This window comes from Grus americana, chromosome 7 (assembly GCF_028858705.1).
Source record: "Grus americana isolate bGruAme1 chromosome 7, bGruAme1.mat, whole genome shotgun sequence".
In the NCBI taxonomy this organism is placed as follows: domain Eukaryota; kingdom Metazoa; phylum Chordata; class Aves; order Gruiformes; family Gruidae; genus Grus; species Grus americana.
The window spans coordinates 27,910,785-27,931,755 of NC_072858.1; the positions used below are offsets into that span (position 1 = coordinate 27,910,785).

At 40.7% G+C, this 20,971-nt stretch overlaps 1 protein-coding gene across 12 annotated transcripts in view; it reads left to right on the forward strand.

The window, feature by feature from the left end:
* ZMIZ1 (zinc finger MIZ-type containing 1) overlaps window positions 1-20,971 on the forward strand; it is a 361,162-nt gene that overhangs the window by 246,352 nt on the left and 93,839 nt on the right. Inside the window, exon 1 of one of the 12 annotated variants that reach the window (XM_054831992.1) lies at window positions 19,021-19,196. The exons of the other annotated variants lie outside the window; for them this stretch is intronic. The gene's annotated coding sequence lies outside the window, so the exon portion shown is untranslated. Of the gene's footprint in view, window positions 1-19,020; window positions 19,197-20,971 lie in introns of those variants that run through there. 12 annotated transcript variants of the gene reach the window in all.

A 20,971-nucleotide genomic window follows, 5' to 3' on the forward strand; every position in this document is an offset into this window, starting at 1 on the left:
CCTTCTTTTGGGGATGGAGAGAAAGGAAGAGAAATCACTGTGTTACAGAGAAGATACGCTTATCACTTCAAACCTACCTACTGCTTCTGCCCTGCTGATCTTTTAGTACTACAAGAAAGTAATGGGAAGTCTGTAATGTCTGAGCTGAGGAAACACGTTCTTCACATTAATAAGCAATTTCCCACAACAAATAGCAATGGGAACTTTGGGGTTCTTCCGTTGGAAAGAATGATACTAATTGTTTCGCCATAATAAAGTGGCTAATAGGAGCTCCTTCCCCACATCCCCCTTTTTTCAGGTCAGTGTGGCGCATTCCAATTTGTGCTTGCTTCAAGGCACAGGAGGAATCCCTCATGGAGGGGGAGGGTTGTTTTGTCACGCTCAAGTGGCAAGCAGTAAGCCTTTTGCTTTCTTCAAGCACCCCAGTTTTAGAGTAGTTGTGAGGATTCTGGATTTCCCTCCACACGCTCCAAAAAATGCAGCGTTCTCTGGTTTTCCACCACAAATGAACTGAAACCCATAATCTCTGTACTGAGCAGAAGTGATTAAAATAGTGTGGAACAGATGGTTTAAAAGCTGCCAAAGATTTGAATCTTTTGCTATTTTGTTTCTTGAAACAACTACGTTAGTTCCTGAGTCAGCTTTGAGTGGGCCATCATAACTCATCAGAGATGAGCAGGCATGCTCGTTTCTGTGTCCTTGCTCATTAATAGCAATTAATTCATTTAAGTTTTGTGGAGTTTTGGGGGTTTTTTACTTTTAAAAAAGATCTGTATGTGCTACAAATTGAGGTAACGCGTCATTTTCATGCAAGACAAAAATAGAAGTTTTCCCCAGAGCTTTTAACAATATTTTTTTCTTGGAAATTTTGTTACTTCTGTTTGGGTCTCTTCCCTGGAGGGGAAGACCATGTTCCAGTTATATACTTAGACAATAAAGATACCACAGTACTTTTAAATGGTATGAGTTTTTGATGCTCAGGATGTGTGAGTTTGGCAATCTGTACACATTGATTTGTACAGAGAAGTTTCTAGACAATCTCAGGGTCCAGAGACCTCTCATAAAGCTGTCGGCATCAGGTGTGCTCTCCCTGCTGTTCAGAGGAACAGATGCCTTCCACAGAAGGCTTAAGACCAGAGGACTCGCAAACAGCATGGAGTCTTACCCTCCCAAGCACATGTTGTGAAACAGCATCTTCCTCTTTTGAGCTACTTTTTTTTTTTTTTTTTTTTAAAGAAGCCATAGTCTGTAATTTAGATCAAGGAAGATTTTTACTATCGAGCCAAAGTATGTCAGCTATATAAATGAATGTATGATGGCAGAACACACCATACTGGCCTCTGGTCTCTCACTTCTGCCATGGAGCCACTCCAGCGGTGATATAGATTGCAAATTCTGACAAGTTCTTTTGATATTCCTAAGTACCGATAGTTTTGCTAATGCTACTTAACAGTGTATTTTACAGAGTGGTTCTCTGCTCTCAGAGTAGATCAAAAGGTTTGGCATCCCCTTGAGGAACACTTTTAGAGATCAATTTGGTAGATATTGGTCACTTATAATTTTTGTGAAACCTTGTCATTTTCCTCTTGTACAAACCTTGCATGAGTTGAACCGTTACTGTTTTGTTGTCTTGATCCTAATTAAATCTGAAGTTTTCAAACAGTAATCTTCCTAGCTACTTCCTAAAGTAACGTTTATTTTTCCATATTTGATGATGCAAAAAGTCCTGACTTTCACATTGAAGTTGAGAAATAGAATGCCACTTGTGTATAGCACACTAAGAAATGATTTCTAAAAAGGAGGGTAGGAAAACCAAGCTGCATCTATGTTTTTATTTAAACATGCTCTTAATTTTGTTAAGTTTTGCAGTTTTAAATTAGATTTTTAGAAATTTAGTAACTCTCTGATTTCCGTAGATGAATCTCTGTTTAAGCAAAGCAGTTTTGAAAAATGCAAGTCTCACCAAATGATTGCTGGTACTGAATCTCATGGCCATCTCCCCTCATGTTCGTGGGAACTGCTCTGTTTGGCCACCTCATTTTCTGTTCTCCCACTGTAGCAGCTACTCAAGTAGAAAAAGCTTAGCTGAATACTCTTATCTAGCATGTTCTGTGAAGGAAAGAACCTGGCTTCCGAAAGATGTAACTAGAAATGAGGAGGCAGCCCAGTTGCTCGGGTCTGGGGGAGTACTACCAGCAGTGCTGTTGCAAGTTAGAGACTTGGATTCTGGAGGCGCTCCCCTGGCTCTTCTCAGTGGAAGACTTGATGTTGTATATGCTGCAGGTGTATTTGCTAAACCTGAGTTACTGCGATACACCCAAGACCCACTAGGACTGAGTAATGTTTCATCTTTTAAATATTTACTCTGTTTTGCTTTCTTTCCCTAAGGGATCAAAGGCTCGATACTGAATTGGTTTTTATTCCCTGGTTTTTTTCCCTCTTGTTGGTCAAACCTTGGTTACTCAGTTAATGGACTTTATATCTCCTAAAGTACCAATTTTTCTCTAAGGCAGAGGAAGGCAAATGAGGGGAGAGGAAGGATTTTGAAGGTTCTCTATTGAAACTTCTGGGTTTGTTTATTTTTTTAATTCTGCTAAATACTTGGTCTAGGAAGTGACATAATTGCATACCCTTTTAATTTCCTCAAGGCTCTGTGTGGTCTTCTTCCAGCTTCTCAGATGTTAGCTACAGATGTTTAAAATCGCTTCCTCCCAATTAAACATCTGCTCTGAAGTGACAAAGTGTAAGACCACATATGTTTGAAAGGCCAAGGTATGCACAAACAGTTTTTGTTAGTAGATATAATGGAAACTTTTTCCCTTGCGTTGGCTTTTAATGCACAGACGGTGAGAAATTGCTGTGCTTATTGAACTCCATGGGGGAGACTGAGTGCTGGTTTTAAGTATGTGTTTAGAAATGTGCTGCTTCTCGATCTTCTGTGTAAATCTTTTGGATGTCTTTTATTCAAGGATGTCACTTGCTCTACTATCTAAGGATTATTTGCTGTCCCACTTGGGATCTTTTTAGATCACAAGTAGTGATGTGAGCTCATCTGCTGACTTTACAGTTTAGTTAAAGGGAATATGAAAAAACTCTAATTTTTTTTAAAACTTGGTACAGTACGGCTGTCATACCAAATGAGGATTCACATAGCCAGTCTCATCCTTTGATCGCTCAATGCCTAGTGATCTTTGCCTGGAATGACAGCAGAGTAGATGTATGCAAGAGGAAAACTGACTATGAGTAAATGGTAATAATGGTACTATGTCTGGGAGAAGAATGGAGAAAATGGTAGAATCTTTTTTAATTTTTTTTTTTTTGATTGACAGAGGTAGAATATTGAATACCGGTGATGTTAGGTAGAGGTAACAAAGGATTAAAAGAAATTAGTTTCTGAAGATGTCAGAAGAAAATCTTGGTCTTATTCCATGGGGGAGAAACCAACAAAAAAGTAATCAGTGACAAAGAAAAACCTTTGCTGATGGAAATTCAGCGATTTAAATTAAAATTAAAACATGTATGGCAAATTAACTTGAATTAAAACATGTATGGGGAGAGGTAGTTTGTGTGTGTATGTTGATGCACACTGTGATGTTAGATAATTACATTCTGTAGCTTGTTATTTCTTTTGTTGCATCTTAGTCTGCAGAAGTGCAAATGGGTTGTAAAAGCACGATGTGCTTTGTGTTGGTCCTGCTAAGTAACTATTTAAAGCATTTTTAGTGGAGGGGGTGGGAAACACTAAATGAGAAACATTCCAAATTACAGGTAAGGGATAATGTTTCAGGGGTGCAGCCTACTGATTAAGAGCTTATTGGGCATTAGATGACAGATGTAAAGTGAAATGTTTTCAAAAAAATACGATGTTTTTCAAAGCAGAATCCCTAAGTATGAAATTCTCTTGAACTGTGGACAGTTGCAACATGAGCAGAAGATCAGCAAACTTTCAAAAGTAATTTAGGTCTGAACAAATTAACCAGGCGATATCTGTTTTAAGGCATTTACTTCTTGATCAAAATAGATTTCGGAGAGGCTGAATTCAGGATAATGAATTTGGTGATGTAGGCATGTGAGCTGAACTGTGACCAGTGTGCTCATTTTGTATATGGTGCTGAACAGGTACTGATGGTAACAAGATAACCCAGGCCATATCGCAACCCAAACCATAGCAAAAAAACACTTGAGCAAGTTAACAAAATATGGAGCTTGGTTGTTATAGCCACACCCTTGATTATAATGATACATCTTTTTTAAAGGAAAAAATATATCCCTCCTGGCCTTCTTAAATGTATAATGTTCCCTTTTTAAATAAGTTATTAAAGACATTACTTCCTGCTTTAATCATCGGATAGCTAAATATTTGTTATACCAAGTACTGGCTGTAGTGAAAGTATTCTTTGTCTTAAGAAGGTAACCTCGTCTGCCTCAGTCACCAAAGAAGGAAGTGCAGAACTTTTCAAGGGATCTAATGTACGGTGTTTCTGGTGCCTTGAGGCAGCCCTTGGTTGTGGTGTTGGTGCTCCTCACTGGTGTTCTCAAAGATCCCATGTGAGATCGAGGCCAGTTGCGCTAAAAAACTCTGCACGGTGTTTGAAGGTCTTTTCTTTGAAGAACTTGTAACTGAAGTTGACAGGAAAGACGAAGGATAGATGAAGGCAAGGGTTGGGGAGGAAGAGGTGGGAACTGAGTTCACCCTGTCAGAGAACAGGGAACTGCTGTCTTGAGTCTCCCAACTGCCTTGGTCACGCAGTTGTTTTTCTGCTACTGCTGTCTTGGGGAGAGAGGGCAAAGAATTTACTGTAGTCTTGAGGCCTCTTTCTGGATTTGACATCATCATCTTAACAGTGATTGAACCTCCTGTTGAAATGAACAGTGTTAACTCAATTACAAGAGCTTTTGGACTAATTGCAATTTACCACTGTGAGTTCTTGTCTGAAAGCAATCACAAACCGGATTTACGCAAACAGCTTAGTTTAAGGATGGTGTTTTTATGAGACCTGGTAAAGGGTGATGCAGTTAGTGACAGAAGGGAGCCAGTCTTGCCAGAGGGGACTGAGGGCTCTGGATCAGTACCCAACACTGCGCCCCACGGGGCAAGGCAACCTCCTCACCTCCTGCCTATGGGATGTACCGGCAGCCCTCGTCCCTCGTTTATTCCCTGAAGTGAGGATAGCAGATGAGCAATGGATTTGCTGTTATGCACTAGTATAATCGATTACGTTCACATGTTTAATTCCTCCCAAATGGGGCTCAAATGGTGACACAGTGACTTCTTTCCTTTTTCTCTTCTCTTTACAGTCTTTGTAAATATAACCAATTGCATTGGGGATTGGGTACTGCTTTTATTTCATAAGTTTCTGGGCAAAAGTGCCTTCTTTTCTATGTCTGTTTTTTTCATTTACAAACACAGAATGAATGGAAAGCATGCCAGGTTACTTGGGAGGATTTGGTCTAATTTGCAGGAATTCCCAGCGCTGCTGTCTCTCCAAAGCACACCTCGATCTTGAAAGCTTTTCCTCCCCCCAGGCTGCAGCCTCCCAGCTCTGCCCTCCTGGAAGGCAGCAGCAGCGGTGGCTGCTCCCCCTCTCTTGGTTGCTCCTTCCAAGGGCACTGCTTGCTGCTCTGGCAGTTAAATGCAAGAGTTAAAAAACAGTATGGATTTTCCTTCAGATATGCAGTCCGTGTTTGAGCTTACTTGCTAGCTTGCGTTACAGTTGATTGACACAGTCATCTTCAGTAATGTACCATAATTCAGAAGTGTTGTTTTCCCACACCTTTTTTTCTTACCTTTGCATTCCTCTGCCTGCAAGATGACTACCCTCAAAGAGCAATGTTACTTAAATATCAGCTCTTTAATCTGTTGTAATTATTTAGAGAATGTTTTCATGTTTTTGACAAAATCAGATATCTCAGTCAATACTTTGTCTGAAAGTAACATAAATATTTTATAAGAATAATATAAAATATGCTCCACATTTTACTAGGTTTAGGGTTATTACTTGCCTTCCTGTGGCGTTCTGTAGGGATTCATGCTTTCTTTTCCCCCTCTTCTTGCTGAACGCCCATATATCATTCTTGCTGTTATGAGATAATGTTGAGGTCTTAAGAATTTAGTTACATTTTTAAAACTAAAAGGTAACAAATACTGCTGATAATTTCCATTATGATGATATTCTAATCCTCCTTGCGTCTCTGGGCAATGGTGTAACTGCAGTGATTAGTCATAAGAATATTAATTACATTGGACCCATACTTCTTCAGCGTAGCTAATGTCTCCCTGTGGCAGTGGTGATACTTAAAATATTGATTTTTTTTTTTTTTTTTTTTTTTTTTTTTGCTAATCATGAACTGATGGGATAAGCATGCTTACTCCCAGAGTATAGAAACTACTTGTATGGGCTTTCTTCTTTTGTTTTTAAGCAACTCCAAATTTAAAGGCATTTAATTTTTTTCCTGATTAATCTGTTACTTTATTTTGGAAACCATATTCAGTAATGTCAATTAAGTTGCAACAGAAAAAACAAGAATGTGTATGTGTCGGGTTTTTTTTCATACTGAGGCTGGCGGCAAGAGCACAGGTCAATAGAGGTGAACTGGGTTAGAAGTGTTATCGTATATGGTTTCACTTGGAAGCCAATAAAATATTGAAGCAAGACTCATCACTTACTCCCATCCTTCCTAACATCTTTTCTGTAGAAGAATTGCTACCAAAAAATGAGGAAAAACTGAAGTAAATCCTGGTTGCTTTCATGGAGAACCCATGAAAAAGTCTGTTCTCATGTGGAATAAGAAAATTGTGCTGTGAACTTGAAATAGTTTGCTTATAGTGTACCAGGAGATGGTTTGCAGTGAGTGGTATGTGTCTGGCATGGGACTAGGAGCACAGAAGTGATATATTCAGGGCTATTGAGAAACTAGGCTTCTCTCTCTCATATCCTCCCCTTTTCACCGATGTAAAAAATAAGCGAAGAACCAACTTTGTATTTCCCTCCATCTTTCTCCCCCTTACTCCCAGGAGTGGGAGGAGATTTCTAGGAGTGGTAGAATATATGTAAGTCTTCTCAGCTTGCTGAAGCAATCATTTCTCGCTTCTAAATGCTGGAGCTGTGGAGGAGCAGTATTGAAGGGTACTCATTAACTTTTCTGTTCCACTTTTGTAAAGCTGGCTTCCATTTCCCCCTCTCTGACTTTGATATAGGAGTTTATGACAGACCCCTCATTCTGATCTCATTGAAGTGAGGAGACTTAGTTCACTGAACTTCACTCCTTCAGCAGAGATAAGAGCTACTATTAAATCTCAGAAAGTGATGGCAGATGAGAGTGGAGATAGTACTAGAATATAAACCTTAATTTTGTTGGGGCTATAAATATTAAAATTACAGGCCTTCACCCAGAAGAATTGCTCAAAGAAGGTAATGGTGATTCAAAACAAGAGAAAGGCAATTTGGAGAGGACACCCTATGCATGAGAAAACAGAAATAGTTTTGATGAGACCTGCTGCAGGATCTTTGTCTTTCCTTCTTGGAAGTACTTGCCTCCTGAAGGTTTAGTATCTCTAATCCGTCATCACAGAAACTATCTTTAAGCATAAGGCAGGTTCTTTGTTCTGTTGATGCATATTTCTGTAAATATGTCTACTATTCCCTTTCCTAAAGTAAAAAGAAATGTAACTTTTATAACTTTATTTGTCCTACCTTTGGTAAAAGCAATTTGCTTTGAATCTACTAATTTTTCTTTGCAGGCATGAAAGTATATTACATCTTTTTAAGAAAGATTTTGACGTGAGTCATTTTATAGACTGCACAGCATTTTCCAGGCAGCAGTCCTTCAGGCCGAGATAAGTGGCCTGCAGAGTAATACTAATGCATATCGAGCCTCATTTAAATAACCTGCTGGCACTTTTTAATTTAAAATGTTGATGATAAAGGTGCACTAGTCAGTAAATAGTTTGGAGAGCTGACAGTGACTGTTTGGTCAGAAGTTAAGAGCTGTGGCGATACAGGCCACAATTCCCAAGGCAGACTCATGACCTGTGGTTCCTCAGTTCTTGGGTGCTCAACTGGAAATATGTTAAAGATGCTTAACTTCTAGCTGCAGGAGATTTGGCACTTTTAGAAAATCAGCCCAAATTATGCTTTCTCAAGTCAAGGTATCCAAAATTTTAATTTCTTTTAAGTGTCTTCTCCAAATTGTACTTTCTCATTTAAGTCAGTGTCACTACACCTGAACTTTTCACTTTGGCTTTTGTAATTAAAGGGGAGATGCTTCAGTGTGTATTCTCTAAGTACTTTAAGAATTAAAAGAAATTAAGTGAATAAAAATACAGTTGTCTGTTTAAGCTTCCAAAGAATATGACCAGCTCTAATGTTGACTTACCAGTGGATTTAAATATGAGGGAAAAAAAAGAAAAGCAAAAAAAAAAGCAAAACCACATATACAGCTTAAGGGAACATGCAAAATTTTTCTGTTTTTACTTTGAAGGCTTCATGAAAAAACAGGTCGTCATCAAACCTCCCATCCTAAAGGTTTTGTCTTGAACTGTTCAATTCTCAGTGTTCAATCTTTTGGCTGTGGACAATCAGCCTATCAAGATAACGTGTTGTATACAGTGGACAGAAAGACTTATGTGATGCATATGGATTAAAAAGAGGGCAGTTCCTGTTATTCACAGTGGAAGGATTCTTGACTTGATCAGGCTGTTTCAAAGTGTCTCTTAGGGACAAGATTCCTTTCTGATGCCTGTACGTTATTAAAGCACTGCTTCTGTGAAAGTCTCCATACAGTGTTGCAGGAGAGAAGAAATAGTGTCAAATACTGATGGATAGTTTCCAGGTTATGGAGCAATGTATATTTTCATAGCTATACTATTGCTGCATATTTTAGCAGAATGTAAATTAAATATTTAACAGATGGATGAGGTTATTAAAAATCTTGAAGTGTGAACTGTAGTATTTCTCTGTATTCAGATATAGCAAACGTGTGTTTTGGGGGTGGGGGTGGAGGTTGAAGGGCCTAATAAGCTTCTCTGCTGTTTCGTGATTGCAGAAATTCACTACAATAAAGAACAGAAACTTCTTAGGTCTTTTGCCAAATCCCCAGTGTAGGATTGTTCCTTATGTTAGATTTCCTATGGCTGTCCATGGCATATTTTTAATCACAGAAGGGAGTGGGGGTAATTTTCAGTAGTCATAATATTTATTATTTCATTTTAGAGAAAACATTGATAATATGTAACCTTCTAATTTTGTCTCCTGCATTGTCTAGTTATTGGAAACTTTGCAATAGTTACAGTTGTTGGAAATACATGGTTCTTTTATTTGATCGCTGCACTGAGAATTAAGGGCTATTTTAGATTATAGTCAGTTTCCTGGAAAGATGTTGTCCATATTGAAGTTCTGAAAAGCTGCTTTAATTTTGCATTTCTATGAAAAGGAGCAGGTTCCATGTGACAATTGGTGATTCTTCTCAATCAAATAGAAACTTTTACTGAAAGGAGTTTGTGAAGGGAAGTAGTTCAGCGGAGATACGGCAGAATGTAGTAGACCCTGAGACTGCGGCATCAACCCTAGCTCTGGATTCAGAAATGAGATAGTCAGTAGTTAGGTGTCCAAGCCAATTATCTCTGCCAAGAAGAAGGGTTTACAGTCTCTGGTGTAATGGTGTGGTAATAGTCCTGTATGGCTTTTGGGACTGAATTCAATGTCACAGTACAGGACAGCCTTCCTGCATGGGAGCACATCAATGGCTCCTGGCTCTTCCTAGTTCATATCATTGCAAGGTGTAGGCTTGCTCTTAGTCTCAGAGTAGACAAGTTCTATGCTAGAAATCCTCTAGCAAAATAAGACATATTTATATACGTACCAGAAGCCCTGTTTTAGTGAGATCACGTAATCCCTTGATTATAAACTTAATTTCAATGGTCAGCCAATAAGGGCAATGTAAGACAGCCTCCTGCCAGTATCAGCTGTGTCTGTGCTTGGTAGGAGCTGCCAGTATAACTTGTCTATGGTTGTACTAAGAAGTATTTCTCAGAGCTGAGTAGGTCTAAAAGACTTTCAGTCTCATTTAAAGAAATGTTATACTGCTTTAAACACAAATATGCAGAATTCAGATGATAAAAAGAAAAATCCAGAATGTGAGTGTCGCTTTTTGGTAGGGATGTGCAGGATGTTTATTGATGACCTCAAATGGAGGGATGATTTTGTGTTGTGTGGCAATAATATGTTTTGGTAACTTCATGTTCTACTCTTGTCAGCTTCTTTAACCCACAAGCTATGATGCCTTAAAATGAATCACAGTTTAAGAAGGATTAAAAGCTCTTCATGAATCCCTCTATGTCTATATATAGATACACAGTTATGTATAGTGCATGCCCTTATATTTTGTTCTGAGCTATTGTATTTTCATGATTTTATTTGAGAAGACACAACTGTGCTATCTATATAAGGAAGGTGCTGCTTTAAGTAATAGGTGGTGAAGGGTTAAAAATCTGAGGTTCTATTAATGTAGGGAAATGCTGACACAAGTTCTTCAGTCCTTTTCCTGACAGAACACCCATCTTTAATTTGCTCGTCTCTTTACCCATATAACATTGTACATCTGTCCTTGAAAACAGCTCTTGCAGCATGAGCATAGCCGGTGGAGTCAATTTAGCAAAGGTTGCTGTCTGTGTCCTAGCAATGTAGGCAGACAGCCTGGAGCTACAACTTATAATCAGCTAAACAGGTATATGAATAATTACTAAAGATAGAAGTCTGTGTTAATTGCAGTTTTTAATCTTGTTCTCATGAACTGTTACAGAATTACCCCACACCCCCCCAGCAACAACATGTCAAAATGAAGATTTTTCTCAGATTCTAAGTAATCTAGTGGATTTTGGAACACTTTTAAGAAGATCCATGCTGATATTTAAGCATACACATACTCTCAGGGAGTCTTTTATGTCTACTCTAAAGCTTTGTTCCACTGCCAACATGGTGGAAGGAAACATGGCACTGAAAAAGCATGAGGCCTGAAGTATTTGGAGTTGACTGAGACCAGAGTTTTGCCAGTTTCTGAAATCAAAAACTGATACTAAGCTGTTGTTTCTTTTAAAATGATTGTCTATGAAAATGTTTCCTTGACGAATCTGAGCAAAACCACCTTTTTTTCAGACAGTTTCCTTTCTTCTGCAATCACTGTATATTTGATTATCAAACCAGGCAAAATGATAAAGATCCCCCTAGTTCTGTCTCATTGTTGCTAATGCAGTAATCCTCCACAGTAAGCGGGAAAAATTAAGGGATGCTCTTAGAGATTGATTGGTGTATGGGGGAAAGAGCGACAGCGACTGCATTTGGTCTTCACCAAGAACATTTTGCCTTATTAGGCTAGTGTGTAAGCTAAACTGTACTTTATCTCACAGTCCACTAAAAATAACTCTGTATGGCTTTCTGGCAGATTGATATAAAAAGTGTATGATGATGGTACATGGATTTGTTTAAATACAAAGCTAGAAGCATGAGCTGGCCTCCAAATGATGAATGTCTTTGTATTCCAGAATGGAAGCTTTCCAAGACAGTGATGCATAGCCACCAATTTGTAACTTTTCTTTTAATTTATAACTTTGGACTGCTATCTATTTGTTTATTTATATAACCTCTCATATGTTAGATATGGCATCATTAAACATATCTATGCATTTTTGATGGTTTTCTAGGCTCTGCAGTTTTCTTGGAGAAAGTGATGTTCAGTGTTGTTTTCATAGATTATTTTTTTATTAGAAAAAATACACTGCATCTCAACTTTCTCATTTGAATGCTCTCACAGTTCACTCACAGCACAGAAAAAGGGCTCTGTCATTAACTTTCCTATGTATAGAGCGTAAATACTGTGGCTAATGAAGGACATTACATCTTTCCTTATTCCATTTATGTCCCGCTCAGGATGTTTGTATCACATATTCCTTCTCACTACTGATGCCTTGCATGTTTTAGTGGATTGTTTTTTAAAAGTAATAATAAAAAAAAGGATATAAGTAAATAGCCTAGGTTTCCTCTCAAACCCATTTTTGGATTAGGGGCAGCTCAGTAAAATGGGGCCAACAGGATTATGCAGAGGGGAGGATGGCTCAGATTGCCACTCTGAGAAAGCTGGAGCAGTCATGCTCACAGCGCCCTTCCAAGGGCTGCAGTAAGGAGAAGTGTCAGCTGGAGATGAATGCATGTATAACATAGAAGGAAAAATTAAAGGAAAATAGTCACTGGGATGGAATATTTTCACGTAGGGTTTGTTCTTTTGAGATTGTAATGAGAAATATTCCTACAATTTATATTTCTGAAAAATATTGCTAACAGTAAAAATAGCGCAAACTGGATGTACAGTGCCAAGAAAAGTCCAGGAGCCCTCACAGGGCTTCTACTTTCCAAGCTTCAGTTTCATTTACTCCTTCACATCCCTTTAGTCCTATGCAGCCTCGCAAGCTGCTGTTCCGATAGTTCTCTGCCTTCGTTCAGTGAGACCTGATTAGGTTACTGTCTTAAGAGCTGCCTCCTTATCCCCTTGAACAGTTAAGCAGGGAGAGAGGAAGCTTAGCTGTAATTAACCCACAGCTTGCCAGAGGTGGGATGGGGCTTCAGCTAGGATAGCTACACATTCAATAAAAACAAATATTTTGACTGAGAATATAATCTTGAGCTTGACAAAAAGCAGCAGAAAAATATGTTTTTTAAAGCGCATAGTAAAACTTTCGTAGAGAGGTAGGCTAATCCTCATTGCATTTGAAAGCCTTGCTTCATGTACGACAAAGTTTTTAATCCTTTGCAGAACATATGAACGCTAGAAGATTAGTTTGAAATCTAAAGAAATAGTTGATCAGATATTCCCCCCAAAGTGATAGTAGGTTAAAAATGTCTAATCTATATAAGGAAAACTGGGCAGTTTGCAAGACATGGTATAAAAAAATCTATTTAATCAAAAGTTAGTGATGAAAAATATGGATGTTTTAGAAATCCACTTGATCATGCTGAAAAATTTGATTTAGTATGGAAAGGGCTTCAGTTAATTTCTATTTCTGCCTGATTTGCTAGAAGAGATGTAATAAACTCTAGCCCAGGTGCCAAAAGAGGCACTGGAGGTGGAGATGCGCACTGAAGACATTTGTGCCATGCTCCAGTTTACCAAAGAGTTTGAATGGAAGTATCTAAAAATTAAGACATCTCTAAAATCTGGAAAAGCAATAAAGCTCCCGTGTCACAAAAAGCACGTTTTAAAACATTCATTAGTATTTGTAGCAAAATAGATAAAGTAAAAGAAGGGCAGAGCAACATGGGTGGGGTTTGTTCCATCTGTCTTTAGAATTGCCTGACAGACATTAGGTGTGGGAGGGGACAGCTGCAGAAGCTCAGTTGCTGGTGAAATAGTGCTGGAGACAACTCTGAACTGATGCTGTCATTGTACAGTGATTTTTTTTTATTATGTTTTTTTAGTTCTGTAAAGCCTCTCTTCTGACTGTCATCCTACATTACAAAGGTGATTTTTCCTTAGTGTACTTCATTCTTTATTTCTTCATGGTTTGGTTACTTTTGCTTCTCAGTTTTCTGTAAGAGTATAGCTGTGAAAAGAACTAAAGATACAAACATGATGAATGTGACTTCAGTCTGTAATTTTGGGGGGGTGGGGTTGGGTGTTCCACATATTTCATTGTAATTTTATAGATTTTTGTTTTCCTGCACGTGGTAAAGATGTTTAATCGGAAGGAAGGAAGGAAATAGAGATTAGAAAACTGCAACATTGCATCTTATTAGATGGATTCAAGGTAGACTTCCTTTCCCAAAGATCATGGCAATTGACAGAGGTGTTTTTCATTGCACTGCCTACAGGTCTGTCCTGAGCCTCTGCATAGGTTTGAAGGAACAATTTTTCATAATGGGTTAACAAGAACGTGAGCATTTCCATGTTCTTGAAAGTTAAATAGGGTGTAAGTCTCTTTCAGAAGGTTTTGAGGGTTTTGGTCCAATTGTTGTGTGCATCCAAAACAGCATTCGGTGTTTTCAGGTGCGTAGTCCAGATCAGAGGGTCCATCAAAACATTTAGTTACCGAGGGCACTTGCCAGCAGTGGTCACGGGCAGCAGGAGAAAGGGAAATGCTGTGTTGTTACATTTTGTAAGGGTAAGTACTTCAGTCATAGCAATCTCTGCAATGTAGTAATCTTGGACTTAAACAAGACAGGACTAAACCACATAAAAGAGTCTTTTTTACTTTGCTTTTTATGCTGGGTTTTCCTCTCCCACCTCTCTGGATGGAGTTGGTTTGATCCTGGAAGAGTGGGTTATGCATGAAAGACACTTGATGCGGAGTCAAAGGATTTTTTTTTTTTCCCAAGTACATGGTTGGTTTCTGACTGGGATGCAGCCCTGTGATTTATAACAGCTTCAACTGACTCAGCCTACTGTGAAACATTAGGAAAAATCCACAAGGCCACTGATCCATGTATTCTGTGTATTTCAACTATGTAATTGTAAGTCTTCTAAAGAGTTTTTTGAATCCTTTGAATCAATAGTAAAGTATATACATATCCAGGGAACTAATTCTTGGGCAAATAACCTGCTCTAGGCAAATGTTGTAAGGAACTACCCTGCTGTGTTCAGCAGTGCAGCAAAACTCTGATGAATAAAGATTGGTCCCCAAGATAAACCTTTAAATCTTTGGTCATAGAAAATTTGCATTGCTAAAGGGTTATATTATGACTCAGTGGGCAATAACTGGTATTACAGCTACTTGAAGAGAATTTCCTTACCCTCCCTTATGTTTTCTTTCTCTAAACAACTTTTCTGCTCTTTCCTCTGTGCACCTGTCATAATGAAATTAGTGGAACATGATGGTGTCCCCCCTTGTACAGTCAACTTGATACTGAAGCATCCAAACTGGGGATTTGATCTCTACCCCTCTGCAGCCTCTCCTTCTTTTTTCCTCTTGGTGGTCTGTGCCTTCATTACAGGTGTTCACGTATTTGGTTCATTTTTTGCAACGTCAGCAAGGAGGGAGAGAAGCAAGAATTGCATCCAAAGGCTACCTCACTGGACCTAGTTGAAGATAAGCATCATGCCATTTACGTTGCACAGTCAGAGGCACCCAAACATACAAATCTGTCCACGTTATTCTCTTGTTCACCATAAACATTGGTGTTCCATAGCCATGCAGATCTGTCACAGCAACATGACTTAAGGATGGACTTCTGACTTTTCAAAAATACCCTCTTTGAGAGAGAAGTGCCTTGGCATGGAGAGCAAAGAGCAGTACCAAATGGATGTGCTGGTGGCGATTTGTTTCTGTGCCAAGCGGTGACTGACAGGATTGAGATTTGGGAGAATTCTGATCAGTAATATTGCTTGGCATTGACAGCATATGTTAAACAGACAAATGCTGCCTCCCATTTTGAGGTAAATGGGACTTTGAAAATCTTTCAACTCTTTTCCTTAATCAGCTAGAGGTGGCCCAAATAAGTGTCTGCTCTTCCCCCATAGGACTGAACGATGCCCTGACCCCCTGTTTCCGCTCCCCCGTGAGGCTGAGTGTCTCGCTGACCCCACGGGAGAGCGGCCACTCAAGATGCGAGCGGCCAGGCACACCGCCAGACAAACGGGATCCCCAGGGCCACAGAGCATGGCCAAAGAGTCTGCTCTCCCACCACTGCATTTAAAAGGTGCTTCCCCAGTATGGACCTGCTTCTCCCAGTAGTGGATGTCTTCAGGGAGTCTTGTTAATAGTTATCACTGCCTGTGATGTAATTTGACATACTGCTGTCAGTGGGGCTTAAACATAGTAATCTTTAAAAATGATTGGGAATTTGCCCTAGAGAAAAAACTGTTATGATTAATTTCTACAAATGATAAACCACTCCTTCTTCAAAATACTGCATGCTATGAAGTGTGATTTAATCCATTTAACTACAGAGCCTGATGCTTCTGACAACTGTGACTCAAATGTCATCACAGAAAGTGATATTTCAAGTGGCAGGGTGGGATTAGAAACCTGCTGAAGATTTGTCAAAGGAGAAGTAAGTACGTAATTTTTAGATAAGTGATTTGTCTGCTCTAAACCACTTCCGCTGAAAAGACAGGCAGCTTAAAAGAGAAACTTACAGTGTTACACTAGAAAGAGCATTTAATTGCAGAGGGGGGGAAAAGGCAATCCTCTTATGGTGGTAGTTAGAAAATCATAGGATACTGGCGAATATGAGTCTTCTATACAGAAATAATATTTTTTTCCCCTTCAGAAAATAAGATTTCATTGAGGCTTGTATGAGGAAGGAGCCAGTCTTGATAATCGGGACCTCGCAATTGCCTGATACATTCTTGTCATTGCTTTGTATGTTATTTTGAAATATGAAATAACACCATGATAGTTTAGAAACAGTGTGAAAATTTAGTAAATGCAGTAAAACCTGAAACAAGTGCAAAAAAAAGTATATTCTGTGTGTATCTAGAATTTATCTAGAATTACAGTCAATTACAAATTTCATTCACATCCACCAAGTCTGAACTCAGAGCAGTTACGTTAGTACAGAACTTGGTCCTTGTTCAGGATTATCAACATACTTTACTTATTGTTTTGCCAGTCCTCTAAAACTCATGTTTGCTATTATCTATTCTGCCAGCCTAGCTGTATCATTTACAGCTCCTTAAAGCATCCATCCATGAAAACAATTGTATGAGGTTCTGTACTCTTCTTTTGTGTGACTGCATCTCAAATTTGATCAACTGCAATGGAAACTACATTTTGTGTAAGAGTTTGTTCCAGTGGCTGCATGGGTCCACCTTGATCTCTGAGGACCTAGCTGAAGGCTTGCCCATGCTGTACGGACTATCTGCTATGCATACCGGCCCAGCGCTGTGTTTCGTACCACCTGTAGCAGCTGTACTGTTAAGAAGTCTTCCTTCAGTGAGGCTTGTGCAGCTCTGAGATTGCAGAAGTGTTATGGAGGGTTTGGTTTGCAGTGCTGCTTAGTCTGATGGCTGAGGAGAGAAAGCAATAATCCTGTCTGACAGGCTGACCTTGAGCTGGTACTTCAGGAGTAGAAGTTAGGTGAAAAGCACACATACCTCTTACTTGTTTGAAGTGGATTCCCTGGGAAAAAAAATGAACATGAAATCTGACAATGCTTTTTTGTGGAATCATTTTTCAGAGAAGAGCTGCTCTTTGATATCTGTGATAGTTTGCTGCTCCGATCTGTCATGTTGCAGACTCTTTCTGCTACGGTGTTTACGAAGCACTGTTAAGTGACTGTAAGCATGGCAAGGAAAGCCGAGGCCATTTTTTTTGCTGGAAGGAATTTTGCTGGCGAGACAGTAATTTTTTGTTTAAGTCGTCCTCTGTTGTTGTTTCTATTTTGTTTGGGTTTTCGCTGGAACCTGCAGGCTAGCTGCACTGCAAAAGGGCCGGGTGTGCCTTTAAGAGGTGGAGGTGCCTTTGTGCAGGTTGTGCCGGGGAAGGAAGCGGCTCTGCACCGCAGGAGGCTGGCAGGAAAAGGCTGGTGCTAGCCTGGCCACAACTTAAACTGCCAGTTTTCCCTCGGAGCGGGAGCAAAAAAATTGTCACAGTAGTTTCCTGTTTGGTTTTGGGGTTTTTTTTTTCCTTTGACGCTGTCAACTGAAACGCTGTCCACCAAAGGCTACTTTGTGGCACAGTTTGATCTGTAAAACTTTTAGTTTAAAACTCCTTCATGGGCGGTTCTGAACTCGGAGTGGCGTGGGAAAGGGTGGTGCTGTTAGGAGCAATGGGCGGCCGGCAGAGGTGAAGGTCTGAACTCTTTACACAAAAAACCCAAACCCAAAACGCAAGCCCAGAGCCCAGGCAAGGCTGTGCCGCTGGTGCCAGTGATTCCAGCTGGCAACCCGCAGCCTCCCCGCCTGCGTGCCTCAGTTTCCCCTCGGCAGCGGAGCGGTGATGCCCGTCGCGTCGCCGAGCGGGAGCGCTGCGCTGGCCGCGCCTCTCGTTGGTCTCTGGCGCTGCTCACCTCGGGACCGCGGCCAGAACCGCCGCTTCAGCCACCTCCCCGCCAGGGCCCGCCGGTACCTCCTGCCCCGGCGCGGGGCGGTGGCCGGTCCGGAAGGAAACTCCCGGCCGCGGGGGCCGCCCGCCCGCCCCGGGCGCTGCTCTGCCGCCGAGGCTGCTCTGGACGCTAATTAGCATGACTAGTTTGATGGATTTAGTCAACAGCATTCAGCAAACAGGGAGGGGGGAAACAAGTGTATAAGATTTCCCAAATCTAAAGACTCTTCTGCCCTGGTGCCCTTAATGGTTTGTTATGCGGACTCGAACAAGTGTTGCTTCCAATTAATTGATCGAGGGGATTTATTTTAGTATTTTGGCTGGATGCCAGAGACAGAGGCTTTGTCCTAGCGTTTTAAGCACCACCCCTCCTTGCAAGTTTGAAATGTGAGCTGCCTGGGTGTTTTTTTTTTTTCTCCTCTCTCTTTCTCTCTCTCTTCCTTCTGGCAAAGTGGCTGTGGCTGCGTGTGCGTGTGTGCGTGTGCGTGCATGAGTATGAGAGAAGGAGGGAGAGGTGTAATGGGAAAGCAAGAGATGGATCACTAGAGACAGAAAAGAAAACCATCAATATCAGTAACATGCAGCTGAGGTGAGATTTTTCTGAGTGTTTGATTTTCTTAAAACCCTTTCAGAAGATTTAAAGCAGCCTTCTGCCATGCTGTATGCTGAAGACGTACTCCTAAACAATGTCATAGGGATGCTTACATGTATATTGCCGTTTTAGGTCTGTTCGCGTACGTGTGAAGTTTTAAAGCTTAACCTGATTCTCTTTATTGTCTCTAGAGGGTTGTAGCTTGAGCACAAATAGCCTGTTGGCAAGTACGGCATGAGCCCATTAGCAAGACTCCATCTGTGATTGGTTTTGCCTGGAAACCGGGAGACAAGCAATGAATAATTGATGTGTGTTGTGCAGTAGCTGGACAGGCAAAGAGGAGAGAGAGAGGGAGAAACAGAGCAGGGTGCCCTCAGAGGGGGGAGAGCGAACAAGCTTGAAAATAGCTACTGGCTGCCTTGTGCTGAGATGAAGGCAACTCCGGCTGTCTTTGTTCTGCACTGGCTGGTTTCTGCCTAGAAGTGTTTGCAGACATATGTGGCCTTTTTCTGCAGCAGAAGAGGCAGGCGAGCAGAGGAGCGCTAGGTTTTTTGAATGAAATATAACTTGTGGGTAAGTTGGTTTCTCGGGGGTGGGGGGCGTACGTGTGTAAGTGGGGACGTGTGTGTGTGTGTGCGCGTTCGCCTCAGCCTGCCTGGGGGAGAGAGAGTGTGTGTGTGCGCGTGAGTGTGTGTGTGTGTGCGCGCGCGAGCGGGGTGTGTGTGCCAGCGCGAGGGTGCATTGTGGGTAAGGCAGTGCTGCATGTTGTCAGAGGGGATGGCAGGCAGGCTGCACCGGGGAGCTGGGGCGGCTTTGCATACAGCCACCCTTCCTGCTGCTCGCCCCTCACGAGATTTGGGGATGCGAGAAGGAAATTCACGGCTTGCTGATTTAGCTGGGCTTTACCATATTTTTATTTTAGGGGGTGAACCGTTTAAATGTGACAAGAATCTTGCTTATTGTATCTGCAGTCATAAACCCAAAAGGCAACAGCAGTGGCGTTTTCTCCAACTTTAGCCTGTCTGGCACTGTCAAAACGTGACGTGCTGTTCTGCGAACAGCAATGACAATACTGCTGCCACCATTTAATTTTGCTGTCTTTATAAAGACCTTGCCATGCAGAACTCACATCTGTGGTGAGTGGTTTCAAAGAAGATCCCAAAGAGTTATTAGTATCAATGGCAGCCTCAGGTGTTCGAGTTGACAAGTTTTTTGCCCCTTGAGTTGAGTAGTAACAGATGTCTTGTTTATCTCTCTGCCTGTGTAAAAACGAAAAAGATTGATTATTTTGCGTATGATTTACGGAGTTTTCAGAAAGTTTCAAACTAGTGATGCCAGACTGGAATTTGGGATGTTGATTTATTTTTTGGTTTAGTTACTTGGATTAAAGCAAACAATAACTTAAAACTGTATAAAATGGTATATATTAATATACAGCAAAAATGAAATGCAAGGAGTCTATACAGCTTCAGTGTTTGCAACTCAGCCATTGACAGCCCGGTTTGTTAGGGGAAGAGACTTGCTATTGTAGATAGCAGCTCTCCCATCAGTAGAATCGCTGCATAAGGTGAAACAGATGTTGCCTAAAGTAGTGTCAGTGATCCTGTGTCTGCTGAAGTCACTGTCAAAACAAGTATTGACTTCAGTCATGCAAACTACTTTCCCTGGGTTCAGGTGAGCCCATGATAAGATCTGGCTGAAAATCCCTTACTATGTGTCAACTTCTGATGAAATAAATGCTCTTCGTAGACAGATCTCATGGAGTGAACTGGCCATTTTGAACCCCCATTTATGACAACAATTTGTCTTGGCTCATAAAACCACGGAAGATTGTTTGTTGTGCAAATCTGTAGATTTTGGACAGAAAAGTTACTGTGGAGACAGTTTCTTTCAAGAAGTCAGATCTCAGGCTAAGCTAACCAGGTCATTAGGCTGGGATGACCTAAGAGAAACAATTAGCGTGGCTGAAACACTGCCTGGGAATGGAGGTACATAAAATTAAGATCCAACTACAATTGCTCTAAGTTACTGTCGTGGTTTAACCTGGCAGGCAGCTAAAACAACCACACAGCCGTTTGCTTGCTCACCTTCTCCCCCGGCCCCCCAGTGGGGTAGGGGAGAGAATCAGGGGGGAAAAAAGGTAAAAAGGTAAAACTCATGGGTTGAGATAAAGACGGTTTAATAGGATAAACAAAGGAAGAGAATAATAATAATAATAATGATGATGATGATAGAACATACAAAACAAGTGATGCACAGCACAATTGCTCACCACCCACAGACCACCGATGCCCAGCTAGTTTCCAAGCCGCAGTCTAAACCCCTGGCCAGCTTCCCTCTAGTTATAT